General features: G+C 38.9%; 1 protein-coding gene across 5 annotated transcripts in view; it reads left to right on the forward strand.

Moving 5' to 3' along the window:
* Positions 1-2,676: 2,676 nt before the first annotated feature.
* Positions 2,677-24,639, forward strand: part of apbb2b (amyloid beta (A4) precursor protein-binding, family B, member 2b) — a 56,642-nt gene continuing 34,679 nt past the window's right edge. For 3 of the 5 annotated variants that reach the window (XM_066657203.1, XM_066657230.1, XM_066657238.1), the window contains exons 1-3: positions 2,677-2,769; positions 19,377-19,428; positions 24,384-24,496. The gene's annotated coding sequence lies outside the window, so the exon portion shown is untranslated. Of the gene's footprint in view, positions 2,782-2,970; positions 3,151-19,376; positions 19,429-24,381; positions 24,497-24,639 lie in introns of those variants that run through there. The other 2 variants (XM_066657212.1, XM_066657221.1) reach the window with 2 other exon arrangements.

A 24,639-nucleotide genomic window follows, 5' to 3' on the forward strand; every position in this document is an offset into this window, starting at 1 on the left:
AGGAGTCTGGAGCTATGTGACTGTGATTCTACCTGTTGCGCCACAGCACCGCGCTGAAATTAACACATAATTAACATAAATAACCTGTCCACATTCATTTAAAGCAGTGAACCCCAGACCATCCACCATCTCGACTGAAAATTGCTGCACTGGTCCTATGTCTGTGACTTCAGACACTGTGCCGCATAAACTCATAACATTTAAGTTCAGTTAACTCAATCATATACAGCTATTTTTACTTAAAACACAAAACAGGACTCAATCAAAATTTTAGAGTTTCATAAACTCAAAATGAAGAAATAGTTGGAAATAATTACATTGTGTGCAAGTTTTCAATATCTTTTAAGTTAGAATCACTCAATCTAGTTAATTACTTAGAACATTAGGGTTTACACTGAATGTTTTATTATAATGTAAATATTCATTCATTCATTCATTATCTGTAACCTATTATCCAGTTCAGGGTCGCGGTGTGTCCAGAGCCTACCTGGAATCATTGGGCGCAAGGCGGGAATACACCCTGGAGGGGGCGCCAGTCTTTCACAGGGCAACACAGACACACACACACACACATTCACTCACACACTCACACCTACGGACACTTTTGAGTCGCCACTTACCTACGTGTGTTCTTGGACTTTGTTGAGTGCACTGAAAATTGTCCAACCGGATTTTGGATGGCGGAACCCCAAAATAGTGCACTATATAGTCAACAGTGCAGTTTCTGACACAGCATTTGAGTAATGAGTAGATCCAATATGGTGGCTACTCTACACTATGACATCAACTGCAACCCATGGTTAGGACACTCATTCTCACAGACACAACACACAGTCCCTCCTCTCTCTCCTCCCTCTCACTCCTCACTCTTCCTCTCCCTCTCTCCCCTCATGTTTCTCTCTCCCTCTCACACATCATTCTTTTCTCTCTTTCTCTTTCCTATTTCTCACCCTATTTCTCTCCTCACTTCTCTCTCCTATTCACTCCTCTTAATTCTCTCTTCCTCTCACTCCTCACATTTCTCTCTTCCTCTCACTCCTCAATTTCTCTCTTCCTCTCACTCAGTACTCTTTTCTCTCCATCTCTCCCTTCTGAATCTTCTCTCTCTCTCCCAATCCTCACTCCTCTCTCGCGATGTATCTCTCGCCCTCTCACTCCTCACCCTTCTCAACACCCTAGCAACCACCTGTCAACACCTTAGCAACCAACACCTATAAAATAGCAACACCTTAGTAACCGCTTAATAACTTAGCAACCCACACCTATACGATAGCATCACCTTGGCAACCACCTAGCAACAAATTAGCAACAGCTTAATAACAACTTAGCAACCAACATTTATACCATAGCAACACCTATACCATAGCAACACTTTAACAACCACCTACCAACACCTTAGCAACAAACATATATACCATAACAACAACTAAGCAACCAACACTTTATCAACTGCCTAGACACTACCTGTGGCGCCACCATGCTGTCTCGCTGATAACATGGTGACATAGAAAATGAAATATATCTATACACAAAAATGTTAGCTATGGGACATTTTTGTTTACCATTGTGTGCAATATGTAAATTCTGAAAACTGTGCATACTTCTCATTAAGAAATCAAAAGCTTGAATATGGGCATTACATACAGCTAATGTAGAGTGTTAGGAGTCTAGCCTCTTTGAACATTAGTTTGGGGAGTTTTGAATGATTTATTCAGACAATATTGAAAAGAAAAAAACAATAATGCACTGCCCAAATAAACAACAAATAAATTCATTTAAAAGAGTGCATTTTAAAACTTTTTTAAAAGTGCATTATTAAATGTATTTATTTAATTTAATTATCCTAGGCCATCAAGGAAAATGTCATTTACAATTTTCAGTGGGGATATTTAGCTTTTATAAGACAGACAAGTGCACCCAAACCCTGTGCACATGACAACAACCAAAACTAAAGTGTATCACTCCACATTAGGTTCAAATTTAACGTTATATATTCTTGTTTATAAAAACAGATCTGATCTAAATGCATAGAGAATAACTGCAATTTAAAATCCCAATAATTTTGTGAACAAATTGTTTATGTGTTTCTGAGCCAGGAATCAAACCTTTGTCTGCTGTGTGATGAGCAGTGAGATCCCTTACTAGTTGTCAGATAAATCTATTTTACCACTATCAACTTAACTTCTTTAGGTCGTTACTAATTTATTTATTCTTTCCTTTTTTATGTTGGTGCTTTTCAGGGTTGCAGATGGTCCGGAGGCTATTCTCGGACTGTGCGCGAGGCGGGAAACCTGGACGGGGCGTAAATCCATCACAAGTCCATCAAAGGGCATCACACTCACACACTGACACGTGTGGACAGTTTTACACAGCCACCTACCGTCATATGTTTTTGGACAGACACAGCGCGCCATGGTGTTGTCTCATTATAGAACCACATATAATCTGTACAATTCAAAAGTATGTGTAGGTACACAGTTAATTTTGATTATGTCTCCACCGATGTCTACATCACGGCCGTATTTCCACCATGTGCGTAAGCTTATTTAATAAACCATTTGACGTAAACCTTCCCTAGACTATTGAATTAATGCAAACGGTTTAAACAATAGTGAAACCGCCCTTTATTTTATTCACTCAGCTTCGTCAAAGGTGGCTTCACACCAGGGGGTCGAGCGACATCTGGAATGGGTGGAGAAAATGGGGAGTGAGGAGTAGAGGCAGTGGAAAAGAGAAAGAAAGAGAGGATAATTCGCGGGAGAGAGGGAGGTAAGCAATGTGGTACGTTAACTATTTCTCTCGCGCTCGAGAAAAGCGTTAGAGGCGTTTAAACCATAAGGCTTCAAAAACGTCGACTGCTGTGTAACGGTGTAAAAGTAGAAGCCGAGTGTTTTCTCTGAGGCGAGTAAACGCAGAGAGGTGTCGGGGTCTTTAGCGGTAGTTACTGACGAACCTTTCCCAGTTCGTGTTTTTGGTTTTCTGTGTACTCGTTTTCTGAAATTTTATTCCGTTGTCGACAGATAAACGATGCTGACATGTCGTTTAAATGGGTTTAGTGGCCTAAACAAACGAAGGGCTCGTCAGTCGGGTTTGTTTCACTCTTTTTGACAGGAACCTTTAAACAGACTCAAACCCAGCTGGTATTAGTCGGTAAGTTTGCGGTATTTTGTATACAAATATGCCTGCAAATATCGCTCAAATGACTGGTTTTGACCACATCCCTGTTACGTATGCAGATATTTCTGATACATATTGCATTTCTGGACGTTTCTGCCGTAAACATTTCGGTCCGTTGCGTTGTGGTCGAAGCCTTTATCGTTAGCCCCCCGCCTCAGGCTAACGTTAAGCTAACGCTGAGGGAGTCGATATCTGCTCGCTTCACTTCTCACATACTTATACTACATTGTGGAGATTTTTCAGATGACGTTACCCTCAGATTTGTATAGAAAATATCTGTAAATGACAGCAGTCGAGCTTCTTTTCTCTGTTGTTAGCCGCCCCGAGAACCGCATTGTAGAGGCAGAATTTTATTAACGTTACGCCCCTGCTGCGGCACCTCCACAGCAATAGACTAGGGATATTTATTTTTGTTACATATATTGCAGTATATATCCCTATGTTCTTTTGTCATTGGCAGCACAGGCTCCAGCCCTCGCTCTAAAAACGAAGTCGTGAAATCCACTGATTATGTGGGAACCTAAAGAGATAGACTTGCAGTGAAACGCTCCAGACGAGGCGCAGACAGGCTTGTGTGGGCCAGCGACGCAGCTGCATTCATTCTGAAAGAGATTTCTCTTCTTTTTCCGTCATTTTCACGGCCAAATAGTTTCCAGACCGTTCTGTACTGAGCACTTGGATATTTCTCGATAGTCTGTGCATGTTCAGGCCCATTTAACCGTGTGTGTGTAATGGTGGGAGATTGGGGTTATAAATGCTTTCACCCAGGGGCCTGTTTTCATGACCCACTCTAGGACTTGTACTCTGATAAAATCCATCAGACCATATCATCACCCCCTGTGCGTTTGTTGACCTACATAATGGCAGAAAGTTCCAGGGATTTGATGCATAGTTTGCGCTTTGTACTCCTCCAGCTGACGTTGGCATTGAGCACGGTGAACGTGGGCTCATGTGTAGCTGCTCCAGAGCATCCCATTCCATTTTATGATTTTCTGAGGAGCAACAAGTGCGCCGTAAAACAGACGAATTCACACTTTTAAAGAAATGTTTGGATAGAGTGGATTATGTTGATTGAATGCTAACTTGATACTGGGTTTGATGTTTTGGTAAGTTAAAGCATCATTAGTTTTCACAGCAGAAGCTAAGAGTTATTGAGTTCCAAGATTAAAAATGACAGAGAAAGCAGTACAGGAATGAACCACGTTCCTATAGCTACAGACATGCAGGTCCATCTTTTTGCCAAACGTGGTATATGTTGGATTTTACATTAACAACCTCTTGCTATTATATCAGATTCAAAAGTTGGCCACTTTGTAAAAGCTGTTATCTGCATATTGTTGTGTTGCTTTTAGTTGTCCCTTTACATTTCATGCCTTTATTCATTTTGTAAACATGAAATTTCTGCCTCAGTCGTTTCTTGGCATTTCATCTATGATGAAGGTTAGTGATTCAATTCACCAATTTATCCCATGCTTAATGTCAGCTGTTTTAATATAACTGCTGTAATGTGAAATTCATTGAGTGGTGTGATTGATCCTGCTGCATAAATTGATTGTTGTCTCCCACAATCATGAATAAAAAAATGTTTGCTGTCGGAAGCTAGCTGAAATGATTTGCATGTTGCCTTTATCTTTACCTCCTGTACTACAAAATGAAGCACAACTGAGGACCCATAATATTTTAATCTGATAAAACAGCTGTAATAAATCAATACGTTTCTCAAAAGGTTTGCAGGCAAGTCACGGTAGTTTGCACTTTACTCTTGTACTGTGCAGATTTTTGAGGTTTTGACAAGCTTGGCCTAAGGTTTTTATTTGTTTTTGTGTATACACATTGGTCAAAACAAACAAAATGAAAGAAATACAAGGGTAAATTAGCGAGGTCTTGGCCTTGGCATTAAATCTTTTAATCTCTAGATTTAGTTATGCTGTGGGACAACAGATGTGCTCATACTAACAGACGTGTTGAAAATTAATTAAGCTTCTCTACTACTGGTCAGTAAAAAAAAACAAAAAAAACATCTAAGATCTGCATGAAGATGTGCGAGGACAGAGGCCCTAATGTTAGACACGCAGTATGTGTTGTTGTGAAACAGAAGTTGACTATGAACTCACTGTGGGGCATCACGCAGAAGATATAATTGCTGGTGGGTGAGAGAGTGATATGTAGTGTGTGTGTTTTATTTATGTGGTGAGTGCACAAGGTTTGTATAATGATATGCAGTTATATAGATGCAGTGGTGCATTTTGTGGTGTATTATGGTGTGTGTTTGCAGCCAGTCCTCCTCTCTCTTTGTCACTCTTATAATTTACTTGTCTTTTGACTCAGTGTCAGTTTGTTGCGCAACATTCCTGCTGGCGTGCTGGGGTTTTTCCTCTTTTTCCTTCTTGGCCCAATGTTGTGAAAAATAGCGTCTGCGTCCAGGATGAGGGTTTGCTTGCAATCCATCCGGGACAGTATATCTGCTAGAGCTGGAAGTGTTCAGGAATGTTGGACCGAGAGCTTTTGCGGCCTGTGCGGCTGTTCTGAATACCAGTGACAGAATAGTTAGGTGTTAAGGACTAGCTACTCTCAGTGTTGTTCATGACTAAGCGTTGTGGTTTATGGGATTGTATAAACCATGCTAGATGAGGCACTGTTTGCATTATCAGAGAGGAAAGGATTTGTTTATGCAAGAAACACCTGAATGATGGCACTGCACTGACTTGTACAATGTTTTACAAGCTAGTCTCCACACTTGATGTTCTGGTGCTGGGCTCAAATGAGAAGTGAGCCTATTACTTTTAAGCACCTTGGTAGATTTTGAAATGTAAAAGTTTAATTACATTGTTAGCTAGCAGTTTTGTGTGTAGCCTGTGTAATGGTATTATTTGGAATATACAGAGTACAGCTTTAGGTTTTAACACCGTTATAAAAGCTCTAAACTAATCTACAATATTCTCTTGTTCTTTTGTTTCATTTTTGGTTGTATAGTTGAACTTCATGTTTGTTCTGTTGTAGTATTAGTCGATTTATTCTTTTTAAAGTGTTCTACATTTCTGCGCTACTCCTAAACTAAAACCAGAACAACTTCATTGCAAACATTTATTTGCATCATTTAGTTAGTTAAGCTGTAGGAATTGGAGGTAATACCCCAAAACAAATGCACTTAACCACAGACCTTTAGTAGTAGATGCACCATGCAGATTTTAGCAGAATCTAAGATTTAAAAACAGAAGTGTCTGTTACAAATAAGATTTGCACATTCAAACACTGATAGCGTCTGTAGATGGGCAAAAGCTTTGTACATGATTGAAATGATTGCATCAAAGGTTATTCAGTTCACAGCATTGCAGAGTTATGGGACTCTTCACAGTCTACAGATTTGTTGTTGTTGACGTTGATGTGTTGTTGTCTAGGGTTATTGGCAGTGCAGTAGTAGTGAGCATGTGATTGTGCACATCTGTGACATATGGCTTATCTTACAAGAGATTTCTAATGGGAGCTTTGATCAATAAGGTTCTGTGGATAAGAACTGGACTTTGGGATACTATTTGTTTGTTAATCTATTTAAGAAGCACAAAGGAATTTTTTAGCATAAAGAAGAGAAAATGTAAAAACAGGTTATTATTTATGTGGCATAATTAGAAGGGTTTGGTGACCCATGTTGTTCTTTTAGAAGAAGTAAAGAGTCAACACAAGCCAAGGATAGCAAGAAATTAATCTGCACTCTCTCAGTCACTGTTACCTTGACAACACATCCTTGATATTACACTTATGGTGCTCTAAGTAGTAGGCAGATGACATTCGTTACTTTCTCAGTTTTTGTAACATGTAACAGCAGCAATCCAACAGATCATGTTTGAATGCTGTGCTATTACTAAGTGCTGATTTTGAATGTGTTGCCAGCATAAAAACTTACCCCTTTTCAAATTCTAAATTTGATTGGAGCCTAAAATCAAGACATCAACGACATTGTACATTTTTTATATTTTATTTGAGTAAAAGCATAAATATAAAATCTAAAGTAAGAATATAAACGTTACTTGCATCTGTTCAACTCTATCTACTCTGCGCACGTTGCTTTCTAAGTTTGCAATGTTTTCCATTGCTGATATTAATACTGTTTACATGTGGAAGGGTAGGGGGCTGATTGACCCGATGTTGTTTGCAGAACTTTTATGAAGGTTTCTCCATGAGTACAAGAAGAACAAAACAAATCATAAAACTGTTTTACACAGATGGAGTAATTTTAGCTAGAGTTACAATTTTATAACGTATAAACCCTAGTTTGGTTTAGGAATAAGACACATGTTTTGAATTGGGTAACTATCCACAGAGAACTGGCAGAGTACCCTCCTCATAGTGTTGCTGCATGTGTTTTTAGGTATGGGACATGATGTCATCCCTAATAGCAATATCCTCTAGGGTTACACTGTATGAGTGTGTGTTTGTGTGTGTGGGTGTGTGTGTGTGTAGGGTGATGGTTTGTATTCCAGATTGCACCATGTGCCATGTATCTGTCTTACTGTTTAAGGGTCTGGAGTTGCTGACTTGGGAAAAAGTGAGTCAGAGAGGGAAAGAAGAGGAGGGGCTGTGGACACACTGCAGTGTTTGGCTGAAGGACTATGGTCTGTAATCTCTTTCAAGGACCAAACTCATTGTTGCTTGCTTACACTGTTAAGGATTAGGAATACCACTATTATTACTCCACAGGCTTTGAGGATGTGGATCAGTTGGGCTGTGTTTTCTCTAGTGTTGGACCTGCTTCCTTAAGTCTAATCCTAAAGGGGCATTATAGCCTAAAACTAGCATTTAATGTCTTAATTGTTAAGCAATAGATGGTTGCACAGAATCTGTCAGCCTTAAAGGTTTGCCAAAATTCTCTATTGTTTACATGTTTATGTTAATGTCTCTCTTCCTACAATACCCAGCATGGACGACTACATGCTGATCTACTGACTAATAAATATCCTGTTTTTAGTAATATTATTATTATTATTATTTTACAGTTCCTGCCTCATGTTGTGTCATATAAATAGTCAGTTTCTTCCACTGTAATAATAATTTCAGGACTACTCATAATTAGTTATTACAGTTATCTGGTCTGCTTTCTCATTTTGGCTGTCATTACTCACTGATTATGTGTGAGCATGGGTGCAACAACAACATTAGGTAGATTCGCTTGTTAACTAGACTCTGAGATACTTAAAGGCAATGATTATGATTTAAATACATTTAAAAAATCCATGTTTTATAAAATACTGTTTCCTCACTGTTTGCTGGTTCTTCAGGAAACAGGTCTAATGTTTTAACAAAGCCCCAGTGTCAGTAAATGGTTAAAAGAAACAAAGGATCTCGGTCCGGTATGCTAGGTTTTCCTCTCTGTTTATGGCAGATAAACAGCTTCTGAAGGTGTTTACAGCAAAGAGACCTCCAAAAAAGCATGATAGGATATTGCTTTATACCTGCTGGGTAATAAACTTTTAAACATTACATTGAATTTTTTGCTGTTTCAGGTGAACTTAAACTGACTGTAAATTTGAATTAAACAGTAAACAAAAACCTAAAGACAAGTTAAACTTCAGCCACATGCAAACAACAGTTAATATTTTTCCTCAATCATATCCTTCCCCCTTAAAATAAGCTTCTGAATGTAATCAAAACATAAAAGCACTAGTTCTCCAGAATCATAGAAGTTGCCTTCAAACTTCTCTGCATGGGGCAGGATCTTTCCCACCACCTGGAGAGAGCATGAAATCTCATTACAGAAGATGACCATGGCTTCAGACCTGAAATCATATAATGACTGTTTCACACTTGGTTACAAACCATGTGAGTGCATGCTGGAGGCCTCTGTACTTGCTAAAAATATTTAAAAACACTTGATTCCAAAAATAAGAACAAAGCTGAACACAGAGTTTGAAAAGGGGAAATCTCACTTTAAAAACTAGTATGTAAGTAAACATGTTTACAACAGATGTAGTGACGTTTACATTTTTTCACTTAACCTTAGAGCGCCTCTTTAATTTTAACCAATAAGCCACAAAGATTAAAGCCATAATTTAATGTCAGTGCCATCACTAATAATTTCAGCAAAGTGGCACAGTCCATCTAGGAGGAGCTCACTCGCTGGTCACTTTATTAGAACTGCCTAACTTGTAGCTCCTGTTTTCTCATGTACAGTTAGAGACTGAAGTCAGTCTATTAATGTGTAGCTTGCCGTAGTTGTCCTGTAGACCTCTTTGGTAGTAGGTTTCTGACCACAGAATCTTCCTTTCTTGGATATTGTTAGCAATGGGCCTCTATAATGTAGCAAGTACTCATGTTAAAATCTTACACAGCTGTACCCAATATACTTGTGTCTTCAGAAGAGTTGACACTGATTCAGTACCAGATATCAGTATAAGGCTGATATCCTGCAAAAGATACTGGATTGAATATTGGAGGAAAAAATAAACATAAATCTGATCCAGTTCTGTGGCAAATTTATACTGAATGGTGCAGCCTTAGTTCATGAGATATGAAGTTGTTAGCTGTATATTTCTCCTGTGGGGTATTACAGTGTAGTTTAGACATGATAGTCTATATGTTTATTTTAAATGGTTTACCAAGACCCACTCAGGTGAATATCAATTTTTTTTTGTTAATTTGTCCAAATTGGGGCAGCACAGTGGTGCAACTGGTAGCGTCACAGTTACACTGTGAGGAGTTTTGTGTGTTCTCCCAGTGTCCGCGTAGGTTTCCTCCGGGTGCTCCTGTTTCCTCCCACAGTCCAAAAACACACATTAGTAGGTGGATTGGCGACTCAAAGGTGCCCATATGTGTTAATGTGTCAGTGTGTGTGTGTCGCCCTGTGAAGGACTGGCGCCCCCTCCAGGGTGTGTTCCTGCCTTGTGTCCAGTGAATACAGGTGGGCTTCAGACCCGCCACGTCTCTGGGCTGGATAAGCGGTTTCAGACAATGAATGAATCAATGTCCAAGTGGTGTTTTTAAAGAGCATATTATGAGAGAAATAAGCAATCAGTGTGAAGGCTGAGCATTTCTTTTCCAAAGACAGTCTTAAATAGGCAGATTTAGGCAGCTGGGGTTTCTGATATTCTTAGTGTTTTTTTGTAAAGAGTACATATTGGATCAGTCTCTCCTATCAGCTATGAGGATTGCAATCACTAGTTGGCATATGTTGTATATAAACTACAGATTAGCACAACAAATAAGGATTAATGGGTATATTTGTTTTCTAAAATGAATCTACTTAGTTTACTTAGTTAGTTTATTTGAAAATGTAAACCAGATTTCCCGAAATGTCGGGACATTTTTTAAAATGCAGCAAAAGTAAGAAACTGTGATGTTTTCCTTCTCTGGACCTTTATTTAACTGACAGAAGTAAAAAGAAAATGTGAAAAGGTATTCTCTGGTTAACTTGATTATATTTTGTAAATATCAACAAATTTTGGATAAGATACCTGCAACATACTTCAAAAAATGTTAGGATGGAAGCAAAATAAGAATCAAAGGTTTATAGAAAATTTGTCACAGTTTTGAAGCATTACCCAATAAATCAGTGGATATAAGAACAATAAAAGAGCATTCACTAAACGACTCTTTTTTTGCAAGCAAACATATGTTGTTGCTTATTTGTTGCTTATGAGTCCAAAAAAGTTTATAATTACACAACACATTCAGTTTATTCAGTGAACATTTTGACCTATTTTTCTTTGTTCGTTGTCAGTGAAATGAAGCACAGCAACTGTCTGTGTATAACTCATGTATGGAGTACTGCCAAAACAGCTGTGCATGTGCAGAATAACAAAAGGTGATTTATTCATGTGATACACTGGGATAAACAATAGCCAGACTAACTGATAAATAAATACTTTTCAAACTCTAATTAAGATTAAACTGAAATTCTCTTTCAGGCACAAGAGATTTAACTCATACCCAGGAGACCCGAGACTTAATTTGAACTCACGCTTAAACATTAGATTATCTCAGAAACAAACAAGTGGTATCTTGGCATCCCTAACCAGCATTTCACACGCTACCCTCCCACTACCACATCATTGTCACTGCTGCATCATGTGAGTTCCTAAGGGAGTTCAGGACTGTTTGGGAAATGTATGTATATTTTTTCATATAGAAATACATTTGAAAATAAGTACAGTGAGTGCTTTGCATTTTCAGTTTAATGAAAAACCTTTTTTACATTTTGTAAATGACATAGTTCAAAATTCTCAGCTCTGCACAAGGTCCACTGGAACCGATTTGGAGCAGACCATGATGTCATGTCATCTGTCTGGGTTTTACTGCCCTGAGGATGAAGCTCTTATCTTTAGAGCTGTGTCTTTGTGTGTGTGTGTGTGTGTGTGTGTGTGTGTGTGATTGTCACATTCTGCTCATCTGATCAAAGGTTGCTTCTGGCTTGACTCAGAATTATGAAACTGCTGTTTCATTCCTGTGTGTGTGTCTTGCCATTATTCCAGGACAAACAATAGTACAGTTGTATTATTGTTCTCTCTCTCTCTCTCTCTCTCTCTCTCTCTCTTTCTCTCTATTTCCCCTCCCATTGTTCTTTGTTCTTTTACTCTGTAACTTTTTGCTCTTGCTCTTTTCCTTTAATTCCTCCTCTTGCTTTGTCTCTTACTGTTCCTGTCTCACTCTGTCTCTCTCTCTCACATGCGCTATTGGAACCTGACAACCCTGCGGTCTGTTTTCATAAAAGAAGGAACCTCTTACCATCAAATGCCTTGGGGGGTGTGTGTGTGTGTGAGCTGCATGCAGTGCGTGTATGGAGTGTTTGGCTCTAGCTGAGAGTATATTAACTTGTATATTAACAGGCCAGTTGTGCTGTATTTGAAGAAGTATACAAAGTGGGTAGGGTGATAAAGGAACCATAAAAGCATAGTTATTTTCTTATAACATAGTTCCCATATCAGTGCATCTCCAAATCTTTCCCTCATACGCACACACACTTCAAAAGTTTATGCAGGATAATTTTTTGTTTGGCCTTAACCCAGTTAAACATTCATTCATTCATTGTCTGTAACCGCTTATCCAGTTCATGGTCACGGTTGGTCCGCAGCAGGAACACACCCTGGAGGGGGCACCAGTTCTTCACAGGGTAACACACACTCACACTTTTGAGTCACCAATCCACCTACCAACGTTTGTTTTTGAACTATGGGTGGAAACCCACACAGACACAGGGAGAACACACCAATCTCCTCACAGACAGTCACCCGGAGCGGGACTTGAACCCACAACCTCCAGGTCCCCGCAGCTGTGTGATTGCGACACTACCTGCTGCGCCACTGAGCAATTTTCAAATCACCAGAGTTTTGGTTTTATTTCTAACCTACATTATCAAAAACATTGTCTCAAGTTTGACATGGAAATATTTAGCTTCTGTATACCAGAGTTATACCTAACATGCCAACCAGTCCTTAAAATATGGCAGTCAGCATTCAAAATTAAAAACAGGTCTATATTTTTTTGTTTTCAATAGCAACAAGCATGAATATAAATAAGTAAACAAACTGCAATGTAGTAATTACATGACTATGTAAATTATTTGGGGCAACCCTATGCAATTCTAATATAACTGATAATGACAACTCTGAACACTTAAAGAGAAAAGCAGAACCAAAGACAAAGTATCTCTAAGTGCAGGCCTTGTGCACCACTGTCTGTCTACCTCTGTTTTGCTTGCTGACAATCTCTGTTACTCACTCTCTTTCTTGCGCTCTCTCTCTCTCTCTCTCTCTCTCTCTCTCTCTCTCTCTCTCTCTCATTTTATCCTTGTCTGACCTTTTCTGCATATTCTAAATAACTGACTTTGTGTCAGCTTGGGTTTTTTTTCAGAACCATTCAGATCGACCATGGAGGTGGGAGCTCATGTTTCTACAAACACACACACACACACACACACACACACACGTATAAAAACACATACAAGCCATTTTTTTGACAGAGGTTGGCTTCTCCCCTTGCAGTCATCAGCAAGTTTTTTCTTCTCGATTTCTTATTCTTTCTTCTTTTTGTTTTTCCGATCTCAGTTTGCATCAGATCGCATCTCATTTTTTGCTGCACACTTGAATATTTAAGTGTGTGTGTCTGTGTGTGTGTGTTTCATGGCTGTCATGTGTTTGGTGATTGCTGGATGTTTATGATAATTCTTCATGTCTCAGAGATGTAGTGTCAGGATAGCTGACAGCTTCAGCTTGCAGTCATGAGTGTGTGTGTGTGTGTGTGTGTGTGTGTGTGTGTTTGTGTATGCATGTTGCTCCCTGTATCATTGATACATATTCATTTCCATCATATACAGAGAGAGGATTTGACAGTCCAGCCTGCAGTTGAAGGGCCTGTTCTTTCAGATCCTGTATCTTTTCTTTGTGTTATTAACCCCAAACACTATATTTGTTGCACTGTTGGAGCAGTTCTTTTTTTCACTTTTTCTCCTGAGGCTGCCTCATTCCATTACATTACGCCATTCAAAACACACCTGCGGATTTCTTTAAAAATATTCCAGATAGTTCCAAAACAAAATTTAAGTTTGCTGCATCCCAAGCACTGCATTGAATTCACACAAATGATGTGATGTATAAGCATACTTTGATGTAGTGTTCTGCCATTTCACAGATCCTAGGTATCTTTGAGCATTCTTCACCTCATGTCCCATTTGTTTGCTACTTATACCTTTACTGAAAGTATACAGCCATTTTCTATTCTATTACATATTATTATAAGTAATCTAGAAAGGAACTGAAATATAGAGGAGGATCTGACTTGGTTATATGCAAATAACATGACATATTCTTTCATTCATTCATTATCTGTAACCGCTTATCCAGTTCAGGGTCGTGGTGGGTCCACAGCCTACCTGGAATCATTGGGTGCAAGGCAGGAATACACCCTGGAGGGCACGCCAGTCCTTCACAGGGCAACACACACACACACAAACACAAACACTCACAACACACACACACACACACTCACAGATACGGACACTTTTGAGTCCACCTACCAACGTGTGTTTTTGGGCTGTGGGAGGAATCCTGAGCACATGGCATATTATATAAGGGAATTTAGCATCCCCAAATTTTGTTTGGCACTTTGGAGACTGCTGTATGAATGGATTAGTTTTTACATGAGGCTGGGGTAATGTTATTTTAACACAGTTCTTTAGTAATTTTTATGATGGATTCACACTGGATAAGAAAACTTGGCAGTGGCTACTTGACTCATGCATTGCTGTCACTGTGTGGATCTGACACAGCAGAGCTACTGGAGTTTTTAAAATGCCACCAACCTAAAGTATCCATCCCTGAATGATCTTACTTTCTAGTTCTTCAGATATTGTGACAGATGATGATGACAAACTTCATTTACTTGTAATTCTTCACACATTTTTAAACTACAATTATAAACCACCCGTGGTAGTAAGTTATTGAGCTGGATAAATGCTCATAGCACGTATGTAGGCTGCTATTGTGCAAAATACATACCTAGAGCTACTCAAAGTTTTGCTTCTCTGACATATGTAAATGTGTAATGCTCTAGGTCGTCTTGTGGATTTGAGAGTGGAGAGTCGTTCAGCAACTAAGATTTAACACATATTTGAATGACTCATCTAATTTATGCTGTATATTGCATCAATAAATGCCTCCCCCATTATTCTCCCCATGTCCATGTGGGTTTCCTCTGGGTGCTTTGGTTTCCTTCCACGGTCCAAAAACACGTTAGTAAGTGGAGTAGCCGGACTCTGGAATGAATGAATGAATGAATGAATGAATGAATGAAAAATTGTCTCTCCAGTGTCTCCATTCCTGAGAAAGCTGTGAAAAACACGTTTACTATAAGATATGACTGTATATTCCTCTTCATGGGATTCATGTAACCTTTAACTGCTCATTTTACAGAAGATAAAAGGCTCTGGAATCTTCCCTGTGAAGTGTGCACTCCAGAAAAATGACTACAAAGATCTATACTGAGATACTCTGGGAATAATTCCATTATCCTGTTTCCACAGGTAAAACCAATGCTGTCCAGATAGGGCTATAGTTATATTCCTGTGCTCTCACTCTCAAACATTGTGATAACAGTCGTGGTGTGTGTATGTAACTGCTTGTTAAACTGTATGAGATGCTTTAGCTACATCTTGACAGTGTTCTGTGAAAGTGACTGCGATTTCATGTAAGTTGAAGTCAGACATAAAGTAGTGGCTATACAGAGATATTTTTGGACCAAAGTTATGGCCACTGCCTGAACTTTGTAACTTTATGTTGCGAAGGCAAATCTGTTGCTATGAAGCATACGTCAAAGATGTCAGTTTTGAAAAATATAAAATGTAAAATGAAACTGTTACATTTAATTGTGTAAAACAGTTGAAGCAATGAAAGTGTTAACTCTGAACGTCTTAGGATTTAAATGCTGTGGCAATTATATTCTTGTCCCAGATGGTTTTCAGGACTCTGCCCCACTTTCTGCACCAGTCTGAATGCAGATTTCCACGGCCTCCCTCGGAGGAAGTCTAGAGTTTGAATGAAGCTCAGTCAGGTCTGTGTTTGTCAGAGGAAATGCCGATAACAATGCGGCACGACGTCCTGTCGTCCTGTGGTCCTCTAGCGTTTTTATAGGACTGTCGTATTTACAGCACACCCACAGTTTCTCCCTCTTGTCTCTGTTGATCTTTCTCATCGTTTTTTTTTTTTGCTCACTCTCTGTATGTGATCTGTGTGTGTTGTGAGCCGGGGCTGTGCCATTTACATCCCTTCCATCATCCTGGTTGTGTGTGTTTGTGCATAAACTTGCCCTATTTGTGTCATGAAAGTCAGTGACTACAGCATCAGCTCCGTTTATTGTTCGGTTCCAGCTTCCAGTTCCTGGTTGTGTTTGCCGGTCAGTTGGTATTTTAGCATGTTTTATTTTATATATATTATGCCTCTTTTGTGTGAATTCTATGAATGTGATTCCAGTGTTTGCGAGGAAGCTTAAGGGAGCACTGGATTTTGATGCAATATTGGTTATGAACTTCTGTTAATGCTGTTGGACTGTTATTAATTGTGATACTTTTTATTTACATAATAACTATTGTAAATTACTGTGTACCTAGTTGATAGGTTGTGAGAATTAAAAGAAGCTTGAACTCCAAAGGGTTGGATTGAAAAATCCTTTCACACAAATGACAATACATTGTGGAGAGGCATGCAGTGTGGAGGAATTTGTAGGTTGTGCTTTGTGGGTGTAAGAACAGTGGCTAGTTTGCACTTAGAAAAGATGCATTGAATTTAACAGATTCAAATGTGTGCTTGATTGGTAACTTTATACGTAAATGCAGTTTTACATAAACAGTTTTGCCTTTTAGCTTTCTTCATCTTGTCAGTGACTGTGTAATAAATGACATAAAGGAATAACGTAAACATTGTAAGTGGAAACACAGTTTATAGCTTTTTAAGTGTTAATGTCAGTGTGATCCAGCACATTACATATTTGTAATGGGAGATTTCAAAATGGAATAATTCAGTCCAAGCTAAAGTTTATTGGTGCCTCTTCTTCTGATGTGTCTTTTGTGGTTTAACTGTGTGTGATGCTGCTTGGCAATTAGCCTTTGGTGTGTGGTGGCACTGAATCCTAGAACAAATTGACAGAAATGCTACTTTAGTGTGACTCTTTGAACCTAGAATGTTCTGTCCCATTTTTAATTGTTCCATTTGGTTTGTCTGTTAATTTTCTGGATATTCATAAGATGCCTTCACAATTTTTGATTGTATCAGAACTGGACATGGGCCAGCATGGGCCCTGGACATCAGCAGTGTGTTTTTATCATCAGCATGGCTTTTAAAGCAGTAGTCTAAATTCTTTCTGATGATGCTGGAACACTAGCTGCAACTCTGCAGAAAAGCCTTGAAGTAAAGCATTGAAGTGTGTTTCCTGGGTGTGTATTTCTCTTTTTGTGTGTGTGTGTGTGTGTGTGAGAGAGAGACTGACTGACTGCCCCGGACGTTCTTCAGTAGTGACCATGCTTTAATTAGATACTTAGTCTTTAACTAACCGCTTTACTGACGCCTTCTCTCTCTCTCTCTCTCTGGTCAGTATAGGAAATGTTATTGGTCTCGTTAATGTTCCTGTGCTTTAGCCTTTGGCTTGGAGTGTGTCTGCTGTGTGTGACTGTGGAAGGGCTTTTTCATCTACCTTTGATCTGCTCTTTTTATTTCTTTCAAATTGTTAGTGAAAAAAAGACATTGGTTCATCTGTAGGCCAAACTTTGTACGTTTGATTTGGTTGGCATCCTGGGATCTTTGAAATGACAGCTTCGCAAGAACTTTAGAATCTTTTATTCACCAAGTATCTGTTGTACAGGGAGTTTCTTTTGGCGCAGATGGCGATATAAAATGAAATATAATTGTGTGAAAAGAAAAAGCACTAATTAAACATAAACAAATTAACCATGAAGTAGACAGCACACAAACAAACACACAACAATTAAAGAATGTGCAAATGAGGGTAAGTACAGAACAATCTATTATAAATATCAATATAGATGTAAACATTTTATAAGTCAGATATGCATATTGCGCTGAGTTAGAGATTGTGCTTGCAGGACTCATGTTTTTCTATGGAAATCATACAAACTGTTTGTTCAGCTTCTGGTTGCAGTTTTGAACATATAGCATTACTGATGTCACAGTTACCTATTGATAGGTAATTGGGCGGTGTGGGGGCGCTAAATGCAGTGTCGCTCCCCACCAACATGATTGATAACATAATTTATACTGACAGGCCTGAACAGGAGGATTATAAAGAGCAAAGCCTACCATACCACTGACCTTCATGGATTAAGATTCCAGCACTCAGCATGACAGCTTATTGTCATCAAAATAAACAAATCTATCTATCTATCTATCTATCTATCTATCTATCTATCTATCTATCTATCTGTCTATCAATTCTATCGTTGAGTTCAGCACTTTCCTCCCAGATTAGCAGCAGTTGGGAGTGCAATGAAGCTCAGTGTGTTTGTGTGTGACCACCACAGTGTATCCCAGCTCACAGACATACATACTGTTTGCACAGATGTGTTGGATAAAAGCCATAATGCAATGGGAGTTTCTTCAACTCTCTTTCAGAATTGTTTTTCTTTCTTTCTCTCTTTCTCTCTCTCTCTCTCTCTCTCTCTCTCTCTGTTTTTATCTGTCTCTCTGATGCTGCTTTGACAAACTGCCGCAGACCACGTCTCTGAAATGAAACGGCGTGTGTGTGTGTTTGTGTGCATGCTTGTGGAGCAGATTTGGTTTTGCAGTCTTTCCCTCCATTTTATTTTCACTGCTGTTGACATATTCCTCTGGAAAAATCAAGATACATTTTATAATTGAAACAATGCAAAAGAAAAGACAGATGTCACGGTTCCATTAGGTTTCAATATTTGATGCTTTTATTGAGTTTTCCTTTTGTTCACTGTTTCACTCTTGTAGTAGATGGACCACTCTGAATTTGTTTTTCTTTTAACAGACTGCTGTTTGTTATTACAGCTGTGAAACATTCTACATACTGAAATAATGTGCAGGCTAAGCATTCTAGTGAAAAAGATATCTTCATCAGATATCTGCAGTAGTTTTCTGTTGATACAATATTATTTTTGCAGTGTTATATTAGGAACTTAAAAGAACTGTGGGCTTTATATGTATGAAATAAATTAAATAAATAGTAGTTTAAAAGAAAAATTATCTAGTACTTGAAGAGGAAAAACTGGAGAATTTTTTACATTTACATTTTTTTAAAACCCCTTATCCTGTTAGGATAGGACTCTTATAGTGTTTGTAATAGGATTTTTTTAGTAAAGTGTTGCATGTAGAAGACTGTGGTGGTACTCATTACTCTGTACTTGAACTGCACATGCTGTGACTGCTAAGACTAAAAAGCTGGAAAAAAAACTGTTTATTATAGGATGAATTAATGAACTGGGAAAAAAACACCATCATGATTGGATCACTAAAACATGCCAAATGCATCCATACATATCAGTGTGGTGGGAAAAGTGCTTTTAAAAAGTAAATAAATAAAAGCAAGCTAACAAAAACTAACCAAAGCTTCAAGGAATGCTGGGAAACTCCACCCTTGTCACTGCAGTATTCAGAGTCAGGCTGCTCTGTGTTGCACAAAGCACTGATCAGTTTCCCAGTATGTTTTGACACTGATTTACTGAAATGTATTCTCTCTTTTAGAAGACGATTTCCAGCGACGTGGAGGTTGACACACTTCTACAGGAAAATACAGGTGAGCCTGCCCCCCACCCCCCACCCAGTTTTTTTTTTGTTTTGTTTTGTTTTTTTCTTTTCTTTTCTCCCCTCTGCATGTTATATGTGTGATAGTGTGAGAGGTCAAAATAAAGCTGCAGACTGGGTGTGTGTGGTGTTTTCTTCCTGTTGTTGAGTAATTAAGGCTTTCCAAAACAGACATGCCAGGAATTCTTCAGCTTTCCCTCACATTCCTGCAGCTTTTCTTTCCATACAAATAAAGTAGTGTAGCTCTGAAATAAGAACAAGCTGCTGTTTGTGGAGAATGTGAGCGTATGAGGGTTTGTGTGAGTGAAGCTGTTGTTGTGAATGAAAATCTAGCCAATATGAGAATGGAAATTAGCAGAGAAAACTTGTTCACTGTAGTAACAATAGATTTTTAACAATGTTACATTTAAATTATAAGCATATGTGTAATAGGAATAAAAAATATACTTTTGTATTTCCAAAACATAATGGAGCATTTAGGAATAGATCCTTTCTAAATCTTGATAGAAATGAAACTGCAAAAGAGATCCCTAGATATCAATAAACCTTAATAATTCTGCTTTACACTAAAATATTGGAGTTGAATTTTCATAAACATTTTCACTGTCTGTATTTAACTCCTTTGACAATAACTGTTAAGGTAAGAGCATTTTATCCATTTGCAAGTTCTTTGACATATTTAAACCTCTCAAATCATCCATCCATCCATAATTTGCCACTTATCTGTGTCCGGGTCATGGGGGCAGCAGTTAGAGCAAAGAAGACCAGACCTCCCTCTCCTCAGCCAACTCTTTCAGCTCTTCCGGGGGATACGGAGGCGTTCCCAGTCGAGTTGAGGCATGTAATCTCTCCAGCGTGTTCTGGGTCTTCCTCAGGGTCTCCTCAATGTTGGACATGCCCGAAAAGCCTTACCAGGGAGGGGGGTCCAGGATCAGATGCCCGAACCACCTCAACTGGCTCCTCTTGACACAGAGGAGAAGCGGCTCCACTCCGAGTCTCCCCCAGATGTCCGAACTATTCACCCTATTTTTAAGGGAGAGTCCAGACGCTCTATGGAGTAAACTCACTTCAGCTGTTTGTATCCCCAAATCTCATCCATTCAGTCATTACCCAAAGGTGTGGTTTGGATGTAGATTGAACGGTAAACCAAGAGCTCTGCTTTTTGGCTCAGCTCTGTCTTCACCACAACGGACCGGTCCAGGGCCAACGTTACTGCAGACGCTGCACTGATCTTCATGTTAACATCATGTCCCCCCCCCCACTCGTGAACAGCACCCACTGAAATTTTAATATGTTTTAATGTGTACTAAAATAATATTTGTAGACAGGAATAGGACTCATAGCCTTAATCATCCATGATGTGTGTTTCCAGAAAGGAAACATACTTTTTCTGAAGCATTAAAGAAACACTAAGTAAGATTTGTTATTCTTGCTGCTGGACTCTTACAGTGTGTAATTCACATTAAATACACTGTTGTGAATATGAGGAGGGGGTGGTTTCCTGCCCTCCTCCATATGTTACATAGGGTGGTTTCAGCAGAGCTGAGATCGGAGAAGCAGAGACAGAGGCGCTCTTCTTATTACCGGTCACTGAAACATCACGATTATTTTTAAAGTTATAATTTTAAGGTTAAAATAGTACCTAGCGTTCTTTTAAGTAAATGACATATGCTATATTCCCAGCAGTTTGCAGGCACTCCTCATTATGAATGAAGTCTCACTTTATGGACAATTCCAAGAAAAGAATGAATATAAGCTAACACACTCCAGAGCAGCTGAACATGATGATTAGGTTTACTTACCCAGCACCAAGCATTAACTAGAGCAGTGGTTCCCAAAGTGGGGGGAGATATTGCAGGGGGGAAATATTCTCATTTAAAAATGAGGGCATGGCAGAAAAATTTGGGAACCACTGAGCTAGAGTGATAAAACCCCCAGCCTTTGGCTGTGGAGCAATACAGTTATTTGCTCTGGAGTGATGGAGGTCCATCCAGTATATTCAGGATGAGTTGGAATGGTGTTCATGATTCAGTTGTAATCTTCAACATCAGTACCTGGCTTCAATCATTTTCTAAGTGTTCTGACATCTAGTGTTAATCCTTCTTTGAAGAGTGGATATTGTGCTGGCAACAACACACAGATACTGATCATTGGATGGGTAGATATCCAAAAACTTTTGGCCAAGAAGACTCAGCCTCAATTATTCCTGCTGCGCTGCTTCAAGGCAATCTGAGTGCCTCTGTAGAGCTCTGTTTCTGTTTGTTTGTTATTGCATCCTGGGTCTGTTTTTGATGGTTAGCAGAGATAAGCAATCTAAACAGGCTTTGGGAATAACATTCTGAAACTGAGTTAAGCATCACCATTGGACATATACATACACATACTAAAGTGATAAGCCAAAAAACAAATGGAATTATTGTAAAATTATAGGATTTTCCCAATCCATATCCCAAGTCAGACATACACAGTAACTCAGATCTTTTCTGGACATTGCCTGGAGAAGCTGTATGCATGAACAAAACTGCTCAAATAAAATTGACCTGACTTTATTCTACCACCCTCTTAGTACAAAGTCTGGGTAATGTCAGAGTGAGCCAGTGTGTAAATAGAGCAGATAATTGTTTGGTGAATACACAGTGAATTCATGGCATGCCTCCTGGATGCACCACACAGCCGGCGCCCCGTGCCTAAAACAAGAGGTGAGAATGCGTCCAATATGGAAACTCTCTGATGATACAGTACATATGTTTGAAAGGGCAACACCTGATATTGTCCAGACCTGATTCTCTTGATTTTCTCTTTCTTTTGACTGAGTTCATATGTGAAAACGGTTCATGTGTAACCAGGACCTAAAATGTGGAAGCAACTTGTAAAATCCTTGTAATAGGAATAAGTAAATAAGTAAAAAGTAAGTGTTACATCATAGGCATGATATGTTTCACTTTGTTTTAACAGTTGTTGTGATTACCCTGAATGCAGCGAAGCAATTTGTGTCATATTTTTGGCAGTTGTGGATATGGTGTACACATTTGAATTAAGCTAATTCAGTACATTAATACCAATTTTTACTTACTATGCAGGACCCTTGGGTTAGAGTACATACTTCAGTCAGAAGAAAACATTGGCTCTTCACCAATGAGCAGTAAACTGAGCTTCAAACAATGAGCAGACTGAATAGTACAGCTTAAAGATTTTATGTAATGCCTTGAAAAAACTTAAAAACACCTACTGCGGCTGTTGTTTTAAAATATACTCCATAGAAATGCAGGTTAGCTGCTAAGCTGCACTTGAACAAAGCCTTTTCACAACTCTAATCCCTTTGTAAGGAAAGCCTTTGCTACCATATTAAATCTATACTATTTACAGGGTGAAAAGATGTTCTATAACAATATATTTTGACTAAGCATGCTAGCATTGCGAAAAATGGTAATAACATTGCGAAAACCTAGCAGCCACCAACTAGCCTGCTGTCCTTGGCCCAAAGATAACCGGTGGCTGGTCATTATCATTTTTTTGACTGAATTTTAACCTCAAAATTGGAAACAAGCAGAGGAATCCTGTTGAAATTGCAGATTCTAAAGGAGAAAAGAAAGATTCTGAAGCAAGCAGTAGATGTGGAAAAAAAGTAATAAATAGCATAGCATTCAAACATTGTTAAAAATTATAAACAGGTGTCACATTCCTGAACCAACTAAAAAGAATAGTGCTCTCACACTCTCTTTTAGTATGACTGTCCACAAAGTCAGCTGTACTGTCCGTAAGGAGTTTTTTGTGTTCTGCCTGTGTCTGTGTGTGTGATTCATTTTCCTCACATAGTCCAAAAACATATGTTGGTAGGTTGGCTGTGCAAAAAGACACTAAGTGAGTGTATATACTGGTGCACACTTTGCACCCAATAGTGTTAGGTAGGCCCCAGACTTACCGTGACCCTGCACAGGTTTAAGCAGTTATGGACAATGAATAAATTAATGAATGTGTTGTTTTGTAGTAATAAAAATGTCCGGTCTTGCTCTAAATTTGAAAAATATTTAAAAAAAAACTCTCAACTGTTTTATTGTGGTTAATGCTACCTCCTCAGAGATCACTAGTGTCAACTGTCCTATAGACGTGGATGACATAGCTCTGTACCAAAGATAATACGTCATAATAGGATGACATGTCTCATTCTACTACTGGTACAATGTGTCCAATTGTACTTTTCTCACTGTACTCCACCATGTCACGACTATCTCCTCCCTGTGTGGATGTTTCTCTGTTGTGAAATCAAAACAAACAACACAGCAGAGACCTTCCCCATTTACATCACCCTCCCAATGGCCCCACCCACTACAGATCATTTTTCTACAGAGTCCAGTGAGAGGTAGATTTATCTGAAGCAAGGGTGCATAGTTACCATTTAAGGTTTAACACACATAGCAACCTCTGCTCTCTTTTGTTATGTCTGTGTTATTCTCCTTTATTCCATTTTTGACATTTTTATTCCAGTTTGCTGACACAGTTATACTTAAAGAGAGCATGAGAGCACTTTACTTTCCTATTGTTTCAGGAATGGGATGCCTGTTTATTTTTTTTGACTCTTAACTATTTATTATTTTATTCATATCTACTGCTTGCTTTTTCTATGATGCTGCCTAAATGAGTGTATGAGTGTGTGAGTGTGTTTCTTTGCTGTCTCCACCCCAGCTATAAACTCCAGATACATATTCCCACTGCAAGCTGTTTACAGGCACAGCGGGAGATCTCTCAAAAACACAAACACACATGTGCATGCACGCGCTCACACACACACACACACACACGGATTCTATCTCTCTCGCCCTCTTTCTCAACAAACAAAGCCTAACTGTGTTGTAGTTGTGTAGCCAGCTTGTCACTCTTTTTAGCTCTCATTAGCACTTCTGAGCACATTTGCATTAAGAAATTTTCTTGTTTGTTCTCCAACAAGAGGTGGTGCATCCCCTTGGTGTTACACTCTGCTTGATCTGATTGGCCAGAAAATGCGCTGACTGCACCATGGCCCGAGAGGTTCTGTGGAAAGACCCAGAATCCTCAGCTCTCTGGTGAGTATGACCATGTGATATCGCTTATATATCTCAGTGTGTGTCCATGTGTGTGAGTGATTACTCATAAGATGTTAAATCAGATTGGTTGATGGTCATGGAAACCTCACACCTGCAGAAAAAGCAGCTGGGAATTTTATATT

This window comes from Hoplias malabaricus, chromosome 2 (assembly GCF_029633855.1).
Source record: "Hoplias malabaricus isolate fHopMal1 chromosome 2, fHopMal1.hap1, whole genome shotgun sequence".
Lineage (NCBI taxonomy): Eukaryota > Metazoa > Chordata > Actinopteri > Characiformes > Erythrinidae > Hoplias > Hoplias malabaricus.